The 25,285-nt window shown below is 33.3% G+C and overlaps 1 long non-coding RNA gene and 3 other non-coding genes across 5 annotated transcripts; all 4 read right to left on the bottom strand.

Moving 5' to 3' along the window:
* Window positions 1-231: 231 nt before the first annotated feature.
* On the bottom strand, window positions 232-24,429 carry LOC122221722. 2 transcript variants are annotated; one of them, XR_006203410.1, is made up of 5 exons: window positions 23,646-24,429; window positions 21,321-22,010; window positions 20,769-20,914; window positions 3,357-3,503; window positions 232-1,373 (listed from the first exon to the last, which is right to left on the bottom strand). It is a non-coding gene; the product is annotated as an uncharacterized LOC122221722 (long non-coding RNA). The 2 variants fall into 2 exon arrangements; XR_006203411.1 differs by lacking the exons at window positions 20,769-20,914; window positions 21,321-22,010; window positions 23,646-24,429 and adding exons at window positions 4,637-4,733; window positions 5,160-6,344.
* On the bottom strand, window positions 16,512-16,582 carry LOC122223477. Its single transcript, XR_006204346.1, has one exon. It is a non-coding gene; the product is annotated as a small nucleolar RNA SNORD108 (small nucleolar RNA).
* LOC122223469 lies at window positions 19,128-19,194 on the bottom strand. Its single transcript, XR_006204339.1, has one exon. It is a non-coding gene; the product is annotated as a small nucleolar RNA SNORD64 (small nucleolar RNA).
* Window positions 21,714-21,786, bottom strand: LOC122223478. The gene has a single exon (XR_006204347.1). It is a non-coding gene; the product is annotated as a small nucleolar RNA SNORD107 (small nucleolar RNA).
* Window positions 24,430-25,285: the final 856 nt, after the last annotated feature.

The raw sequence follows: 25,285 nt of genomic DNA, 5'->3' as shown, positions 1-25,285 counted from the left end.
AAGGCAAGAAAATAGAAATGCAGCTGATATTATTTGGGAATTTCTAAATTACTATGGTAGAAATTAAAATAATTGGTAACTGCTTAAGTTAATTATTTGAGTAAGTAATGCTTTAAAGCCACAGTAACAATTGATGGGGAAAAATGACAAAATAATTAACAACAAAAGAAAATACAAAAAATGATAGTAATGCAGTCATGTTTTAAATAAAAACACAAAACTCAAAAGGCATGAAACACAATATTGTTATATTTCAATATACAACTTCTGTACACCAAAAAGTAAAATATCACAGTAAAATGGTGAAAAAACATGGTATTTCATTTGCAAAGCATGGTAAATGGTTAAAATCGTTAGTCATAAAATATCTTTTAAAAGCCAGTAACAAAGACACTAGTATTCCAAGGGAAATGAAAAAAAACAAAAAACAAAATAACACAAAACACAGAATAACAAATGACTAGTACAGTTTAAGGACATATGAAGATGACTGAAATGAACAATAACTGAAGAAAAACAATTTCTTTGTAGTAATCATACTATCAAAGATTAAAACATTGACATCCAATGTTTGTACTGTTTTAGAAAAAATAAGTCTCATAAACAAACACTGGGAGACAATATTGATGAGGATAATTTACACAATTCTGGGGAAATCTCTACTTTTAACTCAAAACATAAATTTTGGAAATACTTAATTCCAATGAAGTGGAAGTAGTAGGACTATTTCAACAACTTAGCTGGAGAAGTTAAAAAATAGATTACATATAAGCATGTTCACTGAAGAGAAAATTTGTAGCTAATGTATGGGCCCAAATGACTACTGGCATTATCAATTTGTTTATTGATACACCCCAAAAGGATATGCACAAAACTCCTTAACAGCAGATAATGTTGGGGAGTAGAATTAGGAGGGAGGAAAAAGCATTTAAAAAGTAAAAATACTACCCTTTACAACTTTGTGTCCTTTCAAATCTGGAAAAAAGGTAATTTATTTTTCTGCATCAATTTTAAATTTACCCTGTTAAAAGTGAAAATTATAAATATGTGCACTTAATATTTATGGGAACATTGAAATGAAGCCTTGCAATCATATCATCCTGAGCTTCTCTGTGTAATAGCATCTCCATCATTCAAGCTCCCGAGATTTAGTGCAATGTCAATAATGAAAACAGTCAACATGCCTGGTTACAATTCCCTCCAATGATAATCTTTAGGTAACTTTCAAACAAGGGCTTTCTCAGTCCAGTTTTTCTGGAGGAGTGTCTTACTCCAACACATGAAAGGAGGAGTCTCCATACATTATAAAGACCGTTTTTGGATTTGAAGATGGTGTCAGAAGCAATAACATCAGTTTCCTATTTGGTCATCACCTGAGAGGACACATTAGGAAATGCGTAAAGTTAGGAAGCATACATTATGCAATTATCAGTAGGATCTAATAAAATTATATACAATGAAATGCAACAACCATTTTATTATGAAGAAATAACAGATGCATCGGAATTTTTGAAATTTTCTAGTAAGAAGGCTAGAGATGGCAACTACATTTATTGTGGTGAGCACTGCTTAATGCATAGAATTATCAAGTCACTATCACTATTCACTATTTACAGACCTGAAGCTAATGAGGTCAACTATACCTCAGTTTTTAAAAAGCCAGATGTTGGTATCTTGTTATTCCTTCTTCTTACACCTTTGTAAATGGACTGATCCCAACATTCTCATGCTGTCTGTGCCTCTTTTATGTATTTGGATGCCTGTATCTCTAGATTGCTCATTCATACACAAACTATTTAATCTATATGCCCTTGTCTACAATAAACATGACAACAGTGCAAAAAAAAAAAATCCAATGAAAATAACAAAAGGACCTTAGTCCCTTTGGTAAGAAAAAAAAAAGGTAATTATATAAAAGACAGAGGCTACAATGCAATTTAATAAGATTTAGATCTTAACCCATTATTCCAGCTGGTTATAAAAATTCTTAAGTAGGTACTTCACCCAAGTTGAAGTTGTCTATTTAGTTTAGTTGTCTATTTAGCAATGTTTTATCCTAAGGAAAAAAAACATTTTATCATAAAAGCCTTTATCTTTTAAGGTTATTCTGGGATTAACAGAATAGGTCATTCTGAGGATTACTGCAGGTAGGCAATAAGGCTCTCTGAAAAAGAATGTTTAAAGAATTTGACAGCATTTACTCTTGGCCGTGTATCACATGAATTAACTTTCTAGTGGGAAATAAAGGAAATAAGAGAACCACAGAACTCCTGGTCCATCAGGAGATGGGATTCACTATTTGCTATAATATTAATGGTTTCATTAACAACTGCTCCCTCTCACTCTTTTTATAGTTCATTAGTTTAGTACTTCTAAGGTTATACATCTCAACGTCAGCTTAGTGTACCTGGGCTCTTCTCTGTTTTGCCCTCCTCAAACTCACTTAATGCCCAAAATCATGTACTTTGTTTTCTTTCTTGAACTTCTTGTCTTTTGCCTAATTTATTACCAAAGTTACAATTCAATAAAACTTAATTCTATGCCAGGCAATGAGTAAGATATTTGTTGAAACATATCTGCAAGAAATGCAGAGTACATGAAAAGTGAAATTCTGAAAATCAATTTACTAAAATCATAAAGACAGATATATGATTTGAGAGAACTGTTGTTAATGGATCCCAAAATTATTTAAAAACATCAACTACTAAAATTATACAGCTATAGTTCTCAATTACAATATCTTCTTTCATCTGGTCCTACATGTAACTCTAGGTGAACAGTAACCTTGGCACACGCCCAACATGAGACAGACTATCTACTAGAATTTGGGCTGGTCATATAAAAATGTTAGTGAACAAAATGTGGCAGAAGTGATACTACATGACTTCTGAAGTTGGATCATAAAGACCACATGCCACTTTCAGAAGGTTCTCTCTGAACATTCATTTTGATGATGCTTCCTCTGTTAAACTGATTGTGTGAAGGTGCTCTAATTTAGCTAAACCCAGCCTTCCAAGTCTTCCCAAAACAAGTGCCAGACATATGTGTGAAGAAGTGTCCAGATGACTCCAGCCTCTAAGCGTTTGAATTAATATTAAACACCGTATCTTCCCAGCTGATCCCATATTCTGCCATTGTCAGAAATCTTCACCCACAGAATTCATGAAATGGCACAATAGATGTTTTATGCCACTGCGTGTCAGGATTCTTTATTACTCAGCAACATGTACCCCAAACAGATCTCATTACCCGCTAGCTGCCACCAAAAATTAATTAATCTTAAACAAAGCAGAATATTAACTCCTGCCTAATCAAGTGCCCCTCCCTGAATAAAATAAACACTTATCTGTCCTTACAATCATTTTGCCAAGCAGTATTCCCGAAACCAGAGATGGGAGATGACGAATACTCAAATGAATAATATTGCCAACAGAGGTCTTATGGTACTGATTCTTGCAATTACAAACAAAGATGGCAAAAGTGTGTTTTCTTAGAATTATCTCCTGACAGGAAAAAAAGAAGAAACATTGGAAGATAAGACACACATACTTCTTATAAAATAGAAAAAGCAGCAAATAAGTGGAGGCTAATTTTGAACTTTGTTACAAATTTCTTTTAATGCTTAGGAAGAATTCCTCATTAATGAATCCCCTATAGCTGACTCAACATTCCAACATCAGATATTACTTTACCAAATACTTTAAGTTTTTATTAAAATTCCAGTTAGTGAAATATTAGTTTCAGGTGTGCAACACTTACATACATCACCTGTTTCTCATTACATGTGTACTCGTTAATCCCCATCACCAATTTCACCCATCTCCCTCGACCACCTCGCCTCTGGTAATCATAAATTTGTTCTCTATACCTTGCTTTGCCTCTATTTTGTTTTGTTTCTTAAATCCCACATATGAGTGAAATCATATATCATTTGTTTTTCTCTGACTTATTTTGCTTAGCATTATACTCTCTAGCTCCATCGGCCTTGTTCACTGCAAGTGGGAAGATCTCATTTTTTATGGCGGAGTTCCTTATCCATTCATCAGTGAATGGATACTTGGGGTGTTTCCATAATTTGGCTATTTGTAGATAATGCTGTAATAAAGGATGGGGTGCACAGATCCCTCTGATTTAATATTTTTGTATTCTTTGGGTAAATACCTCATGATTACAATTGATAAATCATGTTTTTAACTTTTTGAGGAACTTTCATACTGTTTTCCACAGTGGCTCCACCAGTTTGTAATCCCACCAACAGTGCAAGAGGGTTCCCCTTGTTTGTTTGTTTTTTACCAGTTTCCATGAACTTCTGCCTTTATCACACTATAAAAATACTTGCAAAAATTCTTTATTTCAAAATTTCCAATTAATGAACAATAATTTTCTTTATAACATTAATTAGATCATAATGTTTGGTTAGAAATAAAAGCAATTGAAAGAAGACATAAATAATCTCCTACATTCTACATATACTCCACACCTTTACTTTGGTAAAGTTATCTTTTTTTATAGAATTAACTTACTCACTAATCCTCAGGCATGGCTGGATATTCCAAAGTCTGCACCAGTGATATTTTCCTCAGTCTAGCCAAAGCCTTGTTCTAAAACAGAACTTCTTGATCCAGAACCTTCTTACCTGTAGTTCCCAGTTAAGACTTATGAATTAAGAAAGACCATAGGAATGTCAGCTGTCCTCAGATTATCTGTAAATCTCTTCCTTTCATTGTGCTCATCTGAGAAGTAATTATACAATATAGCCAATTAGATACAAATAAGACACCAGGACACACAAATTAGGATGATTTTAGAATAATCAGGAACAGCGAATGGAGATAAACAGCTGATATTACTACACAGAAATAACACAAATGTACTGAAATGTTTTTCATGCCAGTTCTGAATCATATAAGAAACCATAAAGACCTACTTGAAATTCTGACTCAACTACTGTAAAAACTAGGAAAAATCCATTCTCTAATTACTACCATTAATTAAGATTAACTTTCAACCTATTCCAATACTCTTCCTCAAACAACATGATCTAATCAGTAACCACAAATATGTAAATTTATGAAAATTTATCCTTTATAGAAAGTTTCAATGATTTATTTTAATCATTCATGTCTTTGTAAACCCAAATATAATTGTTTAGCACCTACCTGAAATCCTATCCTCTCCCATGTTCATTTCTGGAGTCCCACAATGCTGTTTCAGTGTGTAAAACTCTCTGCTGCATTAGAGTCTCTAAACCACATGCTCTTCATGATCACTCACAAACAATTCATAATGGCCACTGGGAATACAAAACTGGATACAATAGCCCAATACTCGCCAGATATTGATAGGCAAGGATGAAAGGCAGGCATAAATTGGATGTATCTTTAAAATCCCCTTTTTGCTGTTTAGATGTTCCTTTTGAAATACCTTTAAAATTCAAAATGCAGGAAGTAGAAGCAGTCTTCCATTCCCATCTCTCTGTACAGTAATGTTAAAATTTTGCCATCCATTCTTCCAGACACCTTTCTAACAATTAATATGTTAATTTCAGATTGTCAAGTAGCAATATACAAATAATAAGACAGTATTTTACTACTTAATGTACACATGTACAAAATTTTTAATAATGCTAAAATATTCATTATAACACTGATCAGTCAGCATTACTTAACTCTATAATCATGTCAGAATAATTACATTCCTCAGGAACAGTAATGATTGACATTTCCAATTAGAACAAGGCATATGCTCAAACCTCTGTAAACACACTATTAGTTGATGTTTGTTCAAAAACTGGCATAATTTTAAATATCCACACAAAACACCCTTTTGTATCAGACCATGTTCCAGTGTCTAAATTATATTCATATGATGAATAAGCTACAACCATTATGATCTTTTGTTGAGGTATATTTCAGATGCTCAACTATTATTTATACTCAATGTATAACATACTTCAGTGTAAATTTGAGATGTGGAATAAATTCCCAGCAGCAAGTAACACCATTTTAAATGTTTACACACTTGAATTTCAATTATTATGGCCAAACTGCTATTCAAAAAAATACTGATTTATACCTTAATTTATAGGTCAATTTTCTTCCAAAAATGTTCATAATTTATTATTGGCTACTGAGTTGAACATTTTTGACTTTTGTTTCTGATTATCACATAACATACAAATATAAGCAAACACTGGAAATTTTTAAAAAGGTCTTAGAATAAAATAAATATTCATAAGCACAGAAGTTTTATTTTCATTCAGATGTCTATATATGGTAACAGATTAGAAAACAAACACATATGGAGTTAATCATTTTATATTAAAAATAACACACTTAGGGGCACCTGAGTGGCTCAGTCAGTTGAGCGTCTGACTTCGGCTCAGGTCATGATCTCACAGTTAATGGGTTCAAGCCCCGAGTTAGGGTCTGTGCTGATGACAGCTCAGAGCCTAGAGCCTGCTTCAGATCTGTGTGTCCCTCTCTCTCCGCCCCTCCCTCACTCATGCTCGCTCTCTCAAAAATAAACATTAAAAAATATTTTTAAATACATACATTTAGATATAACATGAAGCAGGATTATGGAACTATTTAAGTTTAGATTTGAATATTTCCATAGTATTCCAAAAATAAAATGCAAAGCAATAAGCTAATGAGAGTACTATCATATTTATACTCCTAAAACTAAATGTACATGTGCACATATGTATTAACATTTATAACATGTATGTATATGCATGTATACACATATAAATTTACAAAAAGTAGATTTATATAGCATAGCAAAGTAACAACAGTAAGAATATCTTCCACAAATATATCTGTGATTTAAAAAAGACAGTTTCCTTCTCATGTATTCTTTCCTCTTTCTAAAGGTAAAAATCATCCTGGGATATTTTGTTTAAGTATAAAATCTATTATTTTCTTATACATAAAAACCTAACAATCTGAAGAAAAGGAAGGTGATATATCTATCCCTCTCCCCAAAAAACCCACTTAACACCAAAATGTTATATAACCCTAAGAGAACAATTGTTAATTACTTATTACACTGCCAACACTTACAAAAGACAACTTATGGTATTTTACAATAATGAAATATTTACAAATTTATACTTTGTGAAATACCATGCATCTAGAAACACTAGGTATTTTTAAATGATGTATTTGTTATTTACAAAGTTGTCTTGAATATTTTCATTCTGTTCATTTAAATACAAAACTGAAGAGCTCAAAGAGGGACAATATTTCTCATAAAACAGACTTGCTATGATTAAAATACATAATCAGCAATACAACTGTAAGTTTAATAGTTGTATAGCAATACAATATAAAATTAGGACTTAGGTTTTTTAATGTATAATACAAGGACTAAACAGTGATTAAAATGTAAAATTTTCTTTTAGAGAATGCAAGAGTAACAGTACACCTTTTTAGTAACTTTCTCTTTCTGATACCAAAATTGGCAATAGCTCAAGAAACTTGTTATCAAGAAAATTGTTATCAATTGCACTGCTATTAAAACACTTGATAACAATGCAACTATGAAAGTTTACAATGAATTATTTACAAAATTATACGTTGTGAGACTCTACACATCTAGAAAAGACTAGATGTTAAAAACTAAAAACTTGTATCTATTATTTACAAAGTTGTCTTGAATATTGTCATGCAACCAAAGGAACACATACAGAATTGTGTATAGTTCCAAGAGGTAGTATAAAATCTCTTTAACAAAGTCATTTATATCTCCAATGTTAACAATAAAAATAAATATGGGGAAGATATGAATAGGTGAAGCACAGAGGATTTTTAGGACAATGAAAACATTCTGCATAATACCATGATGGATACATGTCATAATACATTTGTCCAAACCCACGAAATGTACAATACCAAGAGTTAACCATGAAAAACTATGGACTTTGGGTAATTATGAGGTATTGATGTAAATTCATCAGCAGGAACAAATGGTAAGTAACTCTGGTATGGTATGATGATAATGGGACTGATTATGCATGTGCTGTGTGAATAATGATGGGGATTACGCATGTGCTGGGGCAGGAGCTAGATGGCAAATCTCTGTACCTTCCCCTCAATTTTGCTATGAACCGATCTAGATCTGCTCTAAAAAATATCTTAACACAAGAATAATGTAAGGTACATATACTAGGGAAGCTCCAAATGAAATACATTACAATACACCTTGTAACATCAAATGAATTTACATGGTGTATGTTTTTTAATATACAGTTTATACTTATACAATGGCATACTATTCTACTATGAGAATGGGTTAAATGCATAATCTTTTCTATTTCTCTCAACAAAATGAGTGTATGATAAATATTGCATAGCTCCAAGACCCTATTTATCAGTGATCAATTTCCTTGCCATGACAACTTTAAAAGACAATAGTCCTAACACATTTACAATGAAAATGTTTACAAAATTATACTGTAACACTATGAATACATCTGGAAATATTAGATGCTTAAAACCAAATGTTTCACTTGCCTATTATTTCCGAAGTTGTCTTACTGCTGTGTAACAAATGAACACAGAACTGCGTAATTTAGATTCTGAAAAATTTTCTTTAGTAAAATGAATTTCATCAAGAACCTCAGTACATCTGAGAAAATAAGATATACCTCATGTCCCTTAATAAGTAGAAATATTTTTATATAAAATGGGCACAATTTAACTATTGAAGTCTAATTTTTCTTCTAAATGAAGTATGTGAGGCAATGAACTTTTAACCACCCTCTTTCCTGACTATATACGTGTGTGTACACACAAACATAACAAAAATAAGGCTCAGAAGCTTTTAACCCAATTTTCAAATAAATTGTCTTTAATAATCCCAGCATGCCATGGAATCCTACACAAAGGTGAACAACATCCTCAAAAGAAAACGGTTTCTACCTTCTATCATTTTGTTTACCAACATTTCTATATACTTCCTAAGTCAAATGCTATAACTATTATAAATACCAGTGTTTAACAACAAACCACAAAGTGCCATCCATAAGAAATTCTTAAAATAATTCTGAAATATGTCAAACTTATAGTTTACCAACAGCATGACTGTAACATACATGATGTTCACTATCTCTATAAACCAAAAAATAGATTCAAAGCCAAAGAATCTTACATTACTGATGAGAATGGAAAACATCCACCACCCCATCCATTCTCTCACAACCACTGAACATGCAGAGAAACTAATTATATTGATTTTTATAAGTTTGATATTTAAACATGTTTATCAGCAATGTCTGTATATCTAGAAATAAATATTTTATCAAAAACTACATACACAGAAGTCTATAAATCATAACAGCAGAGACTTATTTTACTATTTCATGTCTGCAAGCATAAAAAAAAGTTCAGTATAAGAAATTACTCATTTCATATTTAAAATATGAATGGCAATAATTTCTGTACTTTAACAATGAATGTCTAACTAAAAAATATCAAAGCCACAGAGAGAGAGGCAAACCAAGAAACAGACTCCTAACAATACAGAACAAGCTGAGGGTTACCAGAGGGGAGGTGGGTGGGGGAGGAGTTAAATAGGTGATGGGAATTAAAGGAGTGCATGTGTGATGAGCACTGGGTGTTGTATGGAATAGCTGAATCCTAAATTGTGCACCTGAAACTAATATTACACTGTATGTTAACGAACTGGAATTTAAATAAACTTAAATAAAGAACTGAAATAAAGAATACAGAAAGAAAAAACATCAAAATAAAACCTAATGCTTGAAGATGCTCTACTACATCTATAATCAATGATTCTACCTTTAATATTTCAATAAAAATATATTTCCAAAATTACTGACAGAAATTATATATCTAAAAATGATTTATAAAATGACACTTACCTCCTATACGCAAAACAAAATAATATAATCCCTATCACCAAATACATCCCAAATAGACATGGTGTAGTAATTCAATTTGTCAAAGTAAAGTGTTTTTTCACATTGTCTCTCAAATTGATATCCAAAAAATATACGCAATCAGCAAATCCTATGCAGATATTCTAAAACAAAAACTAACGTCGGTCTATAACTTAACTAGTCACTTAACGGTATCCTCCGGCAACTAAAGCTCATGAACAACACCCTGTATTATCCACCATCAAACAACACAAAGAACAGATTAAAGCCGAGTGATAATTATTTGGCCAAAAGGTGTTCCTATTGTATAATTTTTAATAAACAGTTGTCTTATATATACATATACAATACACCTGTGGGTATATATACATATGTATATGAATGCAACCCCTGTAAAATTAAGGATTAAAAGTTTAAAGTAAAAATTATTTTATCCTGTTTTACACACAGAACAATCTAACAAAATATCCTGAACTTCAGCTGCTCAATTATTTACTCAGACATAATCTGACAGCTGTTATGAAAATTTTTCATTCTACATATTTACAAAACATGCTGATATAATTATTCCTCGGCTTTAAGAAAACATAATAACTGTGTCTAATTATATACACATTATATAAAACTTTTCTTTGATCAGGCCATCCTTTTAAGAACATAGATTTGACAGACCATTACAAACATCTCTAACAAAAACTTGTAAATCACCTATACTATTTTATGTAGTATTTTAAAGCAAGAACAATTCAGTTATTAAAAGTCAAATTACACTGGCAAATAAAAACTTTTCTAACCTATTATGTTTAACCACATGTAGAGATTTTTCTAGTAACTGTATTTCCTATTTGCATACAAACATATCTAAAAACCATAAACAAAGGCAGAGCCACAGTTAAAATGACATTTCCACTATGATGAATCTTCTATAAAAAACAATGTGAGATATTATACTAGACACTGCACATTTATTCCACCCTACAATTTGAGCCTAATAATCCAATGAACACAGAGGCTAGATATAGTATCATTTTTGTCAAACAAAAATGTCTATCCATGTAAGTTGATATGTATTTACAGTGATGTCTATGTAGGTAGAGAATTAGATGGTAAAGAACATTACATTGTATATAACACTTTAACAAAAAGTATAACAATATTACTGAAAAGGAATTAATGTTGAGGCAATTTAACAATTCTATTGGAAAAAAACAACAACAAACTACACCTATTTAACATCACAGGATTAATAAAATATATGTCGATTCCCAACTTCTGAGCATCGAGTAAAGCCTCTAGGCTGTTCAAGAACTGTTTCTGCACATATGCATACACGTATAGCCCTCCAAAATTCCCTATTCTCTACCTTCTAAATTCTGCTTTTATTTGCCTACTACAAATAAGGCAGTCTAGAAACTCCTCTCGACAACCAAAATTATATTCTAACATTTAAAATGCCCCAAATATCAGTCATCTCCATGATTAATAGGATGGTTTAACACAGTACTTTTTCCATTATATACATAGCAATAAAAAAGCCCATCAAATCCTAAACATGCATAGAAGCTGGACTCTTATGCAGTAATTCCATCATGGGAATTAAATCTCATACCATAGAAACATTAACATACCATAAAGATATTAACAAATATTTACAGAATAACATCTACAACCACACAGAACAGCCTTAATAAAATTTCTTGTGTAACAGCTGCATACAGAACAATCCTTGCCCCGCACCAAAAGCCTCTCAAAAATCATTCAATGAAATGATTCTAAATGTGTATCATTCAAAGGTATTCTAACAGTTCTATTTTTATAATCATGTATTAAAAATATTTCTTCTAAATGTTAGCAAACAATCGCAATACCTTAAAGTCACAATGCAATTATATTTAGTTATTTCATACAGTATATTCTCAAAATAAACATTAATAACTAGTGCCTTACTTTTTTCCTGATTAATATATTAAACATTCCTCATGTCCATTTCCTCTCCCCTTATCCATAAACATTCAAACAATGAATATAGAATTGTGTGTATCTTTACAAAATGGCCTCATTCCTTTCTAAAATCTTTTCCAGAAGGCAGTTTTACCAAACATGCTTTTAAAAACTTACCTAGGAAACCAGCTCTATTATCACAGCAACCATTTTTAAAAACAATAGATTTGTTTATAATTGTAGTCTCTGTGCTTGAGCATCAGAGTGCAAGAAATATAAAGCAAAGAAAGAATAAAATACAATAAACTATTACATGTTGAATTTCATTCTTTTCACTAACATCCAAAGAACAGTTCATATATATTCATCCTTCACTGAGTATTTTATATTGATTTCAATACCATTACCCAATCACAATTTTCTTAAGCATTTATTTTTAAGCTATATATGTCCAGTAATTAGTCAATAAGTTTACATTCCTAAAATGGTGTGTGAGGTGAAGAAAAAAAAGAAAATATTTGTGTTTATCATGTATGTATTAAAGTCACGTATACAAGGCTCTTACTAGTAAATATTTTTATGGTAAATTGGTAATCCACACCAAAAAAAAAATACTGAGATTTTTACCAAATCCAAAGATTGCCAATGAAATATAAATATCTGAAAAGCAAGATGAATTTCAGGACAGTATATATCTCTATTTTCTCTGTGATTTTGTAGTTGGTGAAGCTTCTAGCTCAAGTTGGGATGTGTTGTCCTTCCCTTTCGTTCCATATATTCCTAGAATGCTGTCTTATATTTACTTGAGATTGTCCATTCCAAACCAACACTACAAGTTCCATTCACTTGAAACTATTTTCAATTCAGTAGATAACTTCATACATTTGCATTCTGGGGAGTAATTTGGAATTAGAGATGCTGTGCTAATCATGTTGGACCATGAAATAAATATACAGTACAAGATCTAGGGAGTGTCTCTACAGGAAGGTCCTGGTCAAAGACCCCTTGAATCAGCATGATGTTTAGGCTTCATAGCAGTCCATAAGTATAATTGCTCAGGATACTCCAGAAAAATTTGAAAACTACAATCTGATCAATGCAGAGGCTCTCAGGATATACTCTCCTGTTCACGTCAGTGGCAAAAACGTTTGCACAGTATCCTAAATCATCTTGGATTATAATCACATTGTTTATTGCTGCACAAATTTCGTAAGATTCATATCAGGGGAGTCTTAGGGCACAAAATTTAGGAATCCAAATGTTCAGTGACTTAAAGTGGCAAATTTCCAGTTTTGACAGTGGCAAAAGATCCTCTATTATCAGTTTATATAATCTTTGTCCTCTTCTCTGATTATTGCTTATCTCTAATACTCTTAAAAACATGCCAAATGCAGATTTTTGAAGAAATGTGACTTGGTTTGTCATATCTTTCCCAAATACTGCTCTGGCAGACAGATGAAACAGAGAATCTGAAGCTAGAAGTAAGGGGATCAGTTAGAAGCTTTAATACAGTTAAAATACGACAATTACAACAACAAAAGTCATCTAGAAAGGTAGCTTCAGAACTGCTATCTAATGGAGCTTGAACAGTTGTCTATTGTCCAATAAATTTTCTAAGTTTCTGAATGAAATCCTTGTCCATGTTTCTTGGGTTCCATTTATGTCCACGAATGACACCCACTTTCTCACCTAGTTGGCATCACCTTTTTACATCTATGTAAAATTGATTCAAATGATCATACAATGATTTTTAAAGGGTGTTTATGAATGATTCGGAGACATTTCACAAGCTTACTTGCCAGTATTTTCTTCTTTGAATTATCTGTACATGTTTTGTCATTTTGAATACAATTGTTCCAAGTCTTTTCTTTTACAGGGTTGTAGGAGATGTTTGTGTACATTACTAAAACCAAGAGAATAAAGAGCCAATAAATTTTGCCAACCAAAATAATGATACATTTTCACATTTTTATCTGGCCAAGTACTGTTACATACTGACAAGTAAACGGTCATATACTCCTCAACAATGTTCTCTTGATTTCTAAGAAATTTGCACAAATATAAGTTCAACTGAAAATGTCCTTTTTGAAAAATTTAAACATAGAAGATTTATTCTCCTGTGTGCTATACTGAAACAGGTGTTAAGTACCCAATAAAAAAGTAGACAACCTTAAGGAATACATTTTCTCTTTCCTCCACGCCCCCCCAAAAAATTTGGCACTCTCTAATTAACAGAGTAATCAAGTTGAGTTTAAGATAATTTTGTGGGGGCACCTGGGTGGCTCAGTCGGTTGAGTGCCCGACTTTGGCTCAGGTCATGATCTCGCAGCTCATGAGTTCGAGTCCCCCGTCGGGCTCTGTGCTGACAGCTCAGAGCCTGGAGCCTGCTTCAGATTCTGTGTCTCCCTCTCTCTCTGCCCCTAACCCACTCACGTTCTGTCTCTGTCTCTCTCAAAAATAAACATTAAAAAAAATTTAATAAAAAAAATAAATAATTGTGTACCCTCAGCAAAGTAGTACAAAAAATGCCAGTGTTTTGTGACTCAAACCATTATAAAACATGAGAAATTTGAGCTTTAAACTGAAGCCACACTTTGCCTATACATAAAAGGAAAATTTCTTGTGTCTTTTGTTCATTTATGCATTAATTCAACACATAACTATGATAACAATATACCAATATAACAAAAATTACTAACTATCCAAACTTCTACCAGATGCCAATTATTATGCCAGGTCTTGGGAGATACAACAGTAAGGACACCAAGACTTTCTAGTGAAGCATTAATATGCTTTGCTCTCCCTATAAGGGAAGAATATGAGAAAATTAAGTCTACTATGCCTTCTTATAACCATGTTTATGAATCATGCTATAATCTTAGACAAAGAAAAATATTATTAGTTAAACCGGGGTTTTTATGCATTGTTTCTTCACTGTGACTTCAGCAATCTTTGAGGGATGAAATATTTCTATTACTTTGCCATCACAAAGGGCCATCATTCACTCAGTTGAAAAAAACACTCCATCTATTTCAAATACAAAACCATTGTCCAGACAATCTCACTAGAGAAGGTTATACCTTATACAAGATGTAATTAAGAAAAATTCCCCAAATATTCTTATTCAAAAATAAGAAAACCAATTTCACTGCATTAACTAATTTTCAGAAATCATGTCACAATTTTAAAATATCTTATGTAATTTCTTCTTCACTCCAAGCCACAGGAAAAAAAGTCGCCTCGTTCCAATTCTCAGTTCTTTATTTGCTATATCATGGGGGAATGACTCTGATTTGACCTATAACTATATTCTTCAGCATTTTCAAGCTTGGATAAATCCCTGGCTACTTTTCGATGTTTATAAGTAAACACAGTCCGTTATTAACACTATTCCCATAAATAAGCACCATTATAAAAAGCAGATATCAATAACCAAATACAGCTGCCAAAGTATTCACAGATAAGCTATAATAAAATATATTATACTGAAATTTCCCCAGAAAACAGACTCAACCCCAAACTCAACACCCAGAAGTTCACGGGTAGTGGCAGTTTCTGGCCTACTTAAAATGATACAGAAGTGGATGCTTAAAATAAAACCAAACTAGGGCGCCTAGCTGGCTCAGTTGGTAGAGTGTACAACTCTTGATTTCAGGGTTGTAAGGTTGAGTTCTTTGCTGTGTAGAGATTACTTAAATATAAAGTCTAAACACACAAACACAAACATAAGCCTATAATGCAAATAATTCAAGTTATGCAGTTCTGTGACCAACAGAACATAAACCAGATAAATCTTCCCACAAAAGTAAAAGTATTAGGCAGAAGTTATGAGGTCCAGAAAATCAACACACTATTCAGAGATCACATCTACTTCTAAAATGTTTTTTTAAACATTAATGGCTCTCTGTAAATTTTTGTTTATTGGTCATTTTTATCCAATGTGAACTTGGTGAATATTTTTGTACTTGATTCATTATCAAAAAGAAATTTACTTCCTCAAATTAAGTACATAATTTAAATGTATACTGGCAATTTGTTGTCTGAATAAAACTCAGTTGTTTCTTATCAGCATATGTCAACTTCTCAGACCTTGACCTACTGCTGAACCAGAAACTCTTACACAAACTGTACAGGCCCTCCAGGTGATTCTCATGTGTACTGAAGTTGGAGAAAGTCTGATTTAATCTAGACCGTCTAGAAATATACAACTCTACCTATTCCAATAACTGCATAATGAACATATTTGATCAGCACATCTTGCTAATCACAGTAATTTCAACATAAGACACAATACTGCCTATTCATCTCAAGAAAAGACACAGAGAATCTAACATGGCAAAGCTGGCTGAAACCCATACACTGCTGTTAATGACAAAGTAGCAGGTAAATGTTAGTAATTCTGATTCCTAACCAACCCCCACTGGTCCAATATTCAAGGAGGGCAGCTTTCCTCTTGCCAGCAACTGAAAGAATCCAAACACTGTTTTCAATTTACAGGTATCCTTCACACTTATACAACACTAAGGACATGTTACAATCACTGAAACCATGTATTTTTCCTTCTTATCTTCCTTTCTTCCACCAATGCTCTCACCATCTATTGCTAATTCATTCCTTCTATTACTCTCACCAAAGTGTTCCAACCATACATAAATCAGCTAGACTTGACCTCAGAATCCCTTTGTAGGAATGAACACTATCATCAGATTCAAGAAACAAGGAGTCTGACCATAAAGCCAACTTACCCCCTCCAAAACAAAAATAAATCCTGATCATCTTCTAGGGATTCCTATTATAGGGGATTTTCTTTCAATCACCTATAAAGAAACAGCACCACGAGAATGGGGCTATTTGGAAAGGGCTGAGCCAGCAACTAGCACTGCTTGCTTTCTCCCAGTAATAACTGACTACCATAGGTTGTACCAAACATCCAAAATCAAATGACCCTTAGTCAACACTACTCCTCAACAGACTCCAATGAGTATTCCCTTCCTTCCTCATTCAAATGTATGCTTTTAATCAAATTCAGTTACTAGAAAGGGTAACTTATTTCTCTCAATCCATTCAGCATATCCCTACTGGACAGGATCAGGAACATTAAGTCAAAAAAGCATGAGGTTTATAAACATACTAAAATTTATGGCAGGGAAACAGGGACTTGATAAAGGAAAGACCTTAGGAAAGACCTTAGAAAAGACTTGTTCACCATTCTTCTTAAAAAAATTGTAATTTTTCTGAACCCCAACAGCTTTTCACTATAAACTATCACTTCTCACAGTATCAACACCCACATTATCTATACACAGACCACACACACACACACGCACACCCCTTAACAAATTAAGTGACTAAGGATAATATCTTGATATAGTCAACTATCAATGGTACATCTTTATAAAGGTTTTTCCTAAATTACCTGTTTAATTACTACTCAACTCCCTTACTACTATCAGCAAATCACAAGGACCTAATCATAGAATACCAATCACAATAACAATCACGGTAACAAAAAGTCCATTACTTATACAAGTAAAGATAAATATTAAAGAAAAATGTAAGACTAAAGACCTGATTCAAAAATTCAGGTAAAAAAATGCATGGTACTTATTAGCATATCATCTCTAGGGCTCAGTATCAACAACTGCAAAATGTCAATTTCATCCCCTTAAATCACAAAGAGTCAAAACTTCTAAATCCCCATCTATGTCTTGCCAAGATACAGAAAGGTCATTAATTTATTAAGACAACTAAAGTAATCCATCTGGAAACAATTAGCAAAACTGAAAGCAACCGATGGAATAGGAGAAGACATTTGCAAATGACATATTAGATAGAGGGTTAGTATCCAAAATCTATAAAGAACTTATGAAACTCAACACCCAAAAAACAAATAATCCAGTGAAGAAATGGGCAAAAGACATGAATAGACACTTCTCCAAAGAAAACATCCAGATGGCCAACCGACACATGAAAAAATGCTCCATATCACTCATCATCAGGGAAATACAAATCAAAACCACAATGAGATACCACCTTACACCTGTCAAAATAGCTAACTTCAACAGCTCAGGCAACAACAGATGTTGGTGAGGATGGGGAAAAGGAGGATCTCTTTTGCACTGTTGGTGGGAATGCAAATTGGTGCAGCCACTCTGGAAAACAGTATGAAGGTGCCTCAAAAAATTAAAAACATAACTACCCTACAACCCAGCAAATGCACTATAGATGTTTATCCAAGGGATACAGATGTGCGGTTTCGAAGGGTCACATACACCCCAATGTTTATAGCAGTGCTACTAACAACAGCCAAGTATGGAAAGAGCCCAAATGTCCATCAACAGATGAATGGATAAAGGTGTGTGTGTGTGTGTGTGTGTGTGTGTGTGTGTGTGTGTACACACACATATACACACAATGGAGTATTACTCAGCTATCAAAAAGAATGAAATCTTGCCATTTGCAACTATGTGGATGGAACTAGAGGGTATCACGCTAAGGGAAATTAGTCAGAGAAAGACAAATGTCACATGACTTCACTCATATGATGAATTTAAGATACAAAACAGATGGGAAGGGAATCAGAAATTATATAAATACAGGGAAGAGGACAAAACATAAGAGACTCTTAAAGAACAAACAGAGGGTTGCTGGAGGGATTCTGAGAGGAGGGATGGGTTAAATGGGTAAGGGGCATTAAGTAATCTACTCTTGAAATCACTGTTGCACTATATGCTAACTTGGATGTAAATTAAAAAATAAATTAAGAAAATAAAGTGTGCACACACACAAAAATAAAGTAATTCATCTCAATGTATCTTTAGCATTCTGCTGAAAACACAAGTCTTATTTTAGACCAAATCAGTATCTCAACAACAAACTAGCAATTTCTTATTCATGTTGTACTTGGAGCTGCCTCATAGCTTAGGGACATGCTCTCAGGAAACAGGTATGAGGTTGGAACTAAATGATTATAGTAGTATGTAATATAAAGAAAAAAGCATAGTAGCTACCAAGTTTTTACTCTTAAATTCATCACTTGAAACTCATAATGAAAAAGACAAAGGTTAGATATACAAATGCTACAAACACAGAAGATAACTCTACAAAAGGAAACTGCAGTAGTGGAATTTAGAATCCACCTCTCTTTAGTTCACTGGAAAAACCTACAGTTCCATTCTCCCTAATATGCACAATATTGCTCAAAATATCTTGCAAAATTTACAGTGCAAGAACTTATTTTCAGAATATTTATGTCCCAAGTATATGGGTTGACACTTAGGCTGGACTTCAGAGTACTCACACTGAGTTTCACTTCATCATACTCAGTAAACATAACTCATCATAAATCCAGTCAAGGTCTTTCCCAACAACTACTACAACTCTGTAAAGGATTAATACCTTCAGACAGTACATCTCTAATAATGCAATATCTTTTAGCTTAGGAGAATGATGATCAACTTTATGTAACAATGTAAGTTAAATAATAGCAATATAATTCAACTGACACAGAATTAAGGTGAAAATATGGGGAAAAATTAAAGACAATAAAACTCCAAGAATGTGCCAGAATTATATCAAGATCTTTGCTGTCTTAGAACTAAATAGCTTATGATCCACTTCTACAAGCATATCATCCAAACTGAAAACTGAAATATTCAAATATTTTAAGGACCTAGACCACATTGGGTCTCAAAATATTAACTCAAAATATTCGAGTCAAGTGAGAATCAATGTAAATGGTCAAATAAAATTAAGACAGATCAAACTGATGAAACACAAACTCCAGTAAAAAGTCTACAAGGCACTGATGATTCTGAAGGAGCTCTAAGATCTTGGATACAACAAACCAAATTGGTATGGTAATATAATCAAAATTATATCATGGAAAGAATAGAGCAGACACTGCTTTTCCTGATATAGGTTTCCTAATAGACAATAAAATTACTAATATCAAGAACTGTACTTTTTAACTTTATTTCTGCTATCACAGCACAGGGGAGGCGGGTGGGAGCATAGGTTAAACAGCTGAGGAGAATTCAGGACTGCATTTGTGAGCCCTTAGTGATGTATGGAAATGCTGTATCACAACATTGTATACCAGAATCTAATATTATCCTATATGTTAACTAACTGGAATTAAAATAAAAATTTAAAAAGGGGGAAAAATTCTGTAAATAGCAGTACAAATAAATTTTATGTAACATGGGAACAGATAGCCCAATGAATTCAGATGTACAGATATCTAATCCCTCTAGCTCATTGTATTATCGTCACCAGATGTAAATCTACCAAAAATAATTCAAAGTCAAACATCTGGTTGATCTAAGAGGCTTTTTCTTGAGTCTTGGCTGCCTCATCTACTTTTTAAGATTAATCTTGCTCACCAAAGAAAATTAACCCAGTCAAGTCTTCTACTAACCATTTCTATTCCACATTAGAGCTTCCTAATTATAGGCAAAAAGCAAATCATAAGAGACTCTTAGACACAGAGGACAAACTGAGGGTTGATGAGGATGGGGGCTTGGGAAGCTGGGGAAAATGGGTAATGGGCATTGAGGAGGGCACTTGTTAGAATGAGCACTGGGTGTTGTATGTAAGTGATGAATCACAAGAATCTACTCCTGAAGCCAAGACTATACTGTATACACTGTATGTTAGCTAACTTGACAATTATAAACAACAACAAATACATGATGTTAGCAACATGGATTCCAGAGACAAACTGAGGTGAAACGGAATGCAGAACAAACTAGTGGAACTGTTTCTTTCAGTCTACATTCCTGTCACCAGAGGATACCAGGGCCAAAATGCCACATGCCTTTTAGTATAAGGAAAAAGTCCCTTGAGGTCTCTTCATCTATCATTTGAGAAGTTGAATGAAGTATACTGTAGCTGTCCTATACAGCCTATACAGCCTACTCACATTTGGCAGAGATGGACTTGCTGCATTAACACCTGAAGCTGTAAATCAACATTCACATATAGAACAAACATATCCTTGGAAATGGATTTCAAATATTTCTCTTATTGGCCCTTCATCATCTCACTAAGAAAGAGATCTTCTTATCCCTGTAAAATCAAACAGAATTTTTTTAAATTTCCTTTTTTTTTTTTAACCAAAAATGACTGAAAGGTAAACTTTATGACAAGGTACCTAGCTTCACTAAAACAAGACCCAAGACACAGCAAATAGTTTTGACTGGCTCCTATTTAGGAAAAACTAACTACTTCACTGGTAAGCTATGGAGATACATATTAGATAGGCGTAGATTATAATCACAGACATTACACTATATGGAAGGAACTATAATGAATCTAAAAACTTGCACCCTAAAATTAAAAAAAAAATAGTAATTCTGACATTTCTTAAACATCTACTGTGATAGGCTCTATACCCATTGATCATTGCAGACAACTAAAGAAAAACTAAAAAATTGTCCTCAAACACCAATGGTGTCCATTTGAAGACACTTACCATACTCACTGTATTTCATAATATATTTTCCATAAATATTAGTTCCCCATTTTCCTGGACATCATCACTTAAACATCTCTGTCATCCAATGTGTGATCCAAGAAGTAGTAGTCTCCCTTTACATGTCCTTGCTTCCACTCAGCATATGCATGTACCTTCTGGGATCTAAGGATGAGCTTCCTTTTTTGCTTTCAACAGCATATATGTTTTAAAAAAAGGGAAAAAATAATGAGCTCAGAATATGTATAAACATTTTAAAAAAAGGATGTCTAAGGAACTGGCAAAGTATACTGCTACACCTGCCATTTCTAAGTATTCAAAGTTTGCACAGTAAGCCAAAATTTTCTATTGAAAATAATGTTCTCTGTAAAGTCTACTGAGGCACATTGACTAGATTTCAGAGTGTCATTTAAGCTCAAATTTTAAAATCATTATGTTCAGACAAGGTCCTGTGTCATCATGAACCTAGCCAAGGCCTCTGTAATGCACTATTACTTTTCTTTAAAAGATTAGTTTACCTGTAGTGGTTTACGTTTGTCCTAAATGCAGCTAATACGGTTTTAAGCATCCTTGAGAAACTACTGGGTAGGATCCACAGTGACATGTCAGAAAATTGAGTGGTTAAATTCTCTCCTCCTTTCAGAGTCATCAACTATGTGGACAAAAGGGCACTTCATAAGACTGAAAAAACTGCAATACAAAAACCCATGATAACATGACTTGCTTTACTTATTTAATATAATTCAAATATTGAGATTTATTAAATGAATAGCCAGTCCCAATGGGACTGAAATGCAAAGAGAAGTAACAATCTGGCAATGTGTTATCAACTGGGTAACATGTATTTTAAAACTTTATATGATCTAATAGATAAAATCATTAAGTTTTATTTGCAAAAAGAACAACAGTGTTTTTCCTAATCTTTAAAATCAGATTATGAAAATTCTACGCAAGCATTACTATTATCACATAATTCCATAAATTACTTATATTATTCTACTATAAGTTAAGACCTACAAAAAATAAAACAGGTTTACAAAAATTACAAGACTTCTGATATCATCTATATGTGAAACCTGAGAAAGTTAAACTCTTAGAAACAGAATATAATGGTGGTTGCCAGGGGCCTATGGGTATAAAGAATGGGAAGATATTGATCAAAGGTATAGACTTTTATTTATTTATTTATTTTTAACGTTTATTTATTTTTGAGACAGAGAGAGACAGAGCATGAACGGGGCAGGGTCAGAGAGAGAGGGAGATACAGAATCTGAAACAGGCTCCAGGCTCTGAGTGGTCAGCACAGAGCCCGACGCGGGGCTCGAACTCATGGAACACGAGATCATGACCTGAGCCGAAGTCGGACACTTAACCAACTGAGCCACCCAGGCGCCCCAAAGGTATAGACTTTTAATTATAAGATGGGTAAATTCTAGGGATCTAATGTACAACATGGGGACCATTGTTAACAACGTATTATAATATTTGAAATTTTCCAAGAGTAGATCTTAAATGATCTCACCACACAAACACAAAAAAGAAATGGTAGCTATATAAAGTGATGGATGTATAACTTATCTTATTGTAGTAATCTTTTCACAATGTAAACGTACAGCAAACCATCATGTAGTATATCTTAAAATTACACGATATTCTTGATCAATTATATATTAATGAAGCTGACAAAAATATACAGAACTTCTAAAATTTGACATGATTAAAGAGCAATGAGTTTACAAAGAAAGGAGGAAGCAACATTACTTTTTATACAGTTATACTAAGTCCAGTTTACCTATCATAGCATAAACACAGAATACTACAAATAACTTAAAAACAAAGATTTAAGAAAGCAGAACTATTAAATCCCAGAACTCTATTTGAAACTGTAATTTAAACCACAATGAAAACTTATATTGATATGCAATGCATACATATTTATGAAGTTACTGTTAATAAATGTGACCAGGAAATCAAGAAGTCACTGCCCAATTGTGTTTTAGATATAACATACAATTAATTTGAAAGCACAATCGAAAAATCCTAAGGGTCAAGTATTTACTGCCATGGAAGTTTGAAAACTTTTATGGTATTATGTGTTCCATTGGAACTCTTGGTAGAAGCTTAGATCTAGCAATCCATAGCAAAAGATCCATATTTTACACTTAACATGCAATTATATATCTATGCTAAGTATTTTTTCAATTTATGTTCCACGATCAAGGTTATCAAATAATTCAAGAAGTTCTAGGCAGAGTAGATTATAACCAAATCAAAATATCCATTAGAAGAAAACATCTTGCAGAATCTAGAGTTCTTTTCACTCACCTCTAACTTGCAAAAGACGCCATCATCATTACTTAAGGAGATATTAGAGAACAGGTTTTCTTTGTATATGGTGCACAATCACTCATGTCAAAATCTAAGAGCCATCCATGTCAGCAGATCTACCCAAATAGCAAAGTTTTCCTCCAAAACAGAGAAAGTACCACAAATTATTCAAAATTTGGTCCAGAGTCAAGTGCAAAGAAAACAAAGCTCTTTGCATACCACCCACAAAACTCTTAGAACAAAAGTTATCTATCAACTATATCACAATAAATTTTATCTTAACAGAATGGCTTGCCTCCAGAGACCCAGATAAAGTACTTTGCCTGGGGTTCTGTAACCAAGATGTTTCTTTGTAACATTCACAATCTCTTAAGTATCACATCTGTATTGTACATCTCCTAAACCAAGTAAGACCTGGCTACTTTATGTTCCCTACCTGATAGTGTCCATTAATACTAACACTACCCTGGGAGAGACAATATAAATTTGATGACATTAACTGCAGTAATTTTGAGGGTCCCTTTTCCTTGGGAGGCTACTGGTTTAAAGGCCATGATTTAAAAGATGGAAACAGGGGGGCACCTGGCTGGCTTACTAGGTAAAGCATAGATAGGACTGCTCTTGATCTCAGGGTCATGATTTGGAGCCCCATATTGGGCACAGACATTACATAAAAATAAAATCTTTAAAAAAATTTAAAAAAATCAAAGATGGAAATGGTGACATGCATACAACCTCTGTTGGTAAAATCAAATGAGAAGGCACAACCAATCTACCAGTATTTTTTTTTTAATTTTTTTAATGTTTATTTATTTTTGAGAGACAGAGAGACAGAGAGACAGAGCTCAAGAGGGGAAGGGCCAGAGAGAGAGGGAAACACAGAATTTGAAGCAGGCTCCAGGCTCTGAGCTGTCAGCACAGAGCCCGATGTGGGGCTTGAACTCAAGAACCGTGAGATCATGACCTAAGCCGAAGTCAAACGCTTAACTGACTGAGCCGCCCAGGCACCCCCAATCTACCAGTCTTAAGTTATTAAGGAGTTAATATCAATATTTAACTAGTATTTTATAAGCTAACTCCTACAATCAATAAGGACTGATTCATTACCTAGTTGAAAAGTTAGCAGTAAAACCTAAAAACCTCCTTCCTCTTCCTTTTAAAAGTGACTTCACTGTTGCATAACCAACTCAATCTTTACCTACATATGTGAGCATCCCTTAATTATCTAACTGGAAGAGACTGTCCACTCTTTTAAACACTTAACAGTATATCACTAAGTGATACAGTTGGATATAATTTGTGCTCAATAGTGTCAATGACATTTTAGGGTATAAAGTCGCCTTTGTTTTAAGTAACAACCTATCTCAAATATGAAATCTCCTCTAGTTTTAACAATGTGTAAGTAAATACTTACTGGTAAGTTGTGATGATTATTCCAGAATCACATCACCTACTCTGATCACGCAAAGCACAAAAACACTACAAAAGCTGATCAACTGAGGTAAACTTCCAAGAAAAGTAGTATCTCCAATCCAAATCCTTTGATTTAATGAACAAAGTCTGATTTAGTACCACAGTTTCCTTCCATAGGTGGCCTTACAAGGCCTTTAATTCCATCCCTTCTTCCCTTCAGGTAT

The sequence above is a fragment of the Panthera leo genome, chromosome B3 (genome assembly GCF_018350215.1).
Source record: "Panthera leo isolate Ple1 chromosome B3, P.leo_Ple1_pat1.1, whole genome shotgun sequence".
Classification (NCBI taxonomy): domain Eukaryota; kingdom Metazoa; phylum Chordata; class Mammalia; order Carnivora; family Felidae; genus Panthera; species Panthera leo.
Note: the sequence above shows the minus strand (reverse complement) of the source record. Positions and strands in the feature narration are given on the sequence as shown.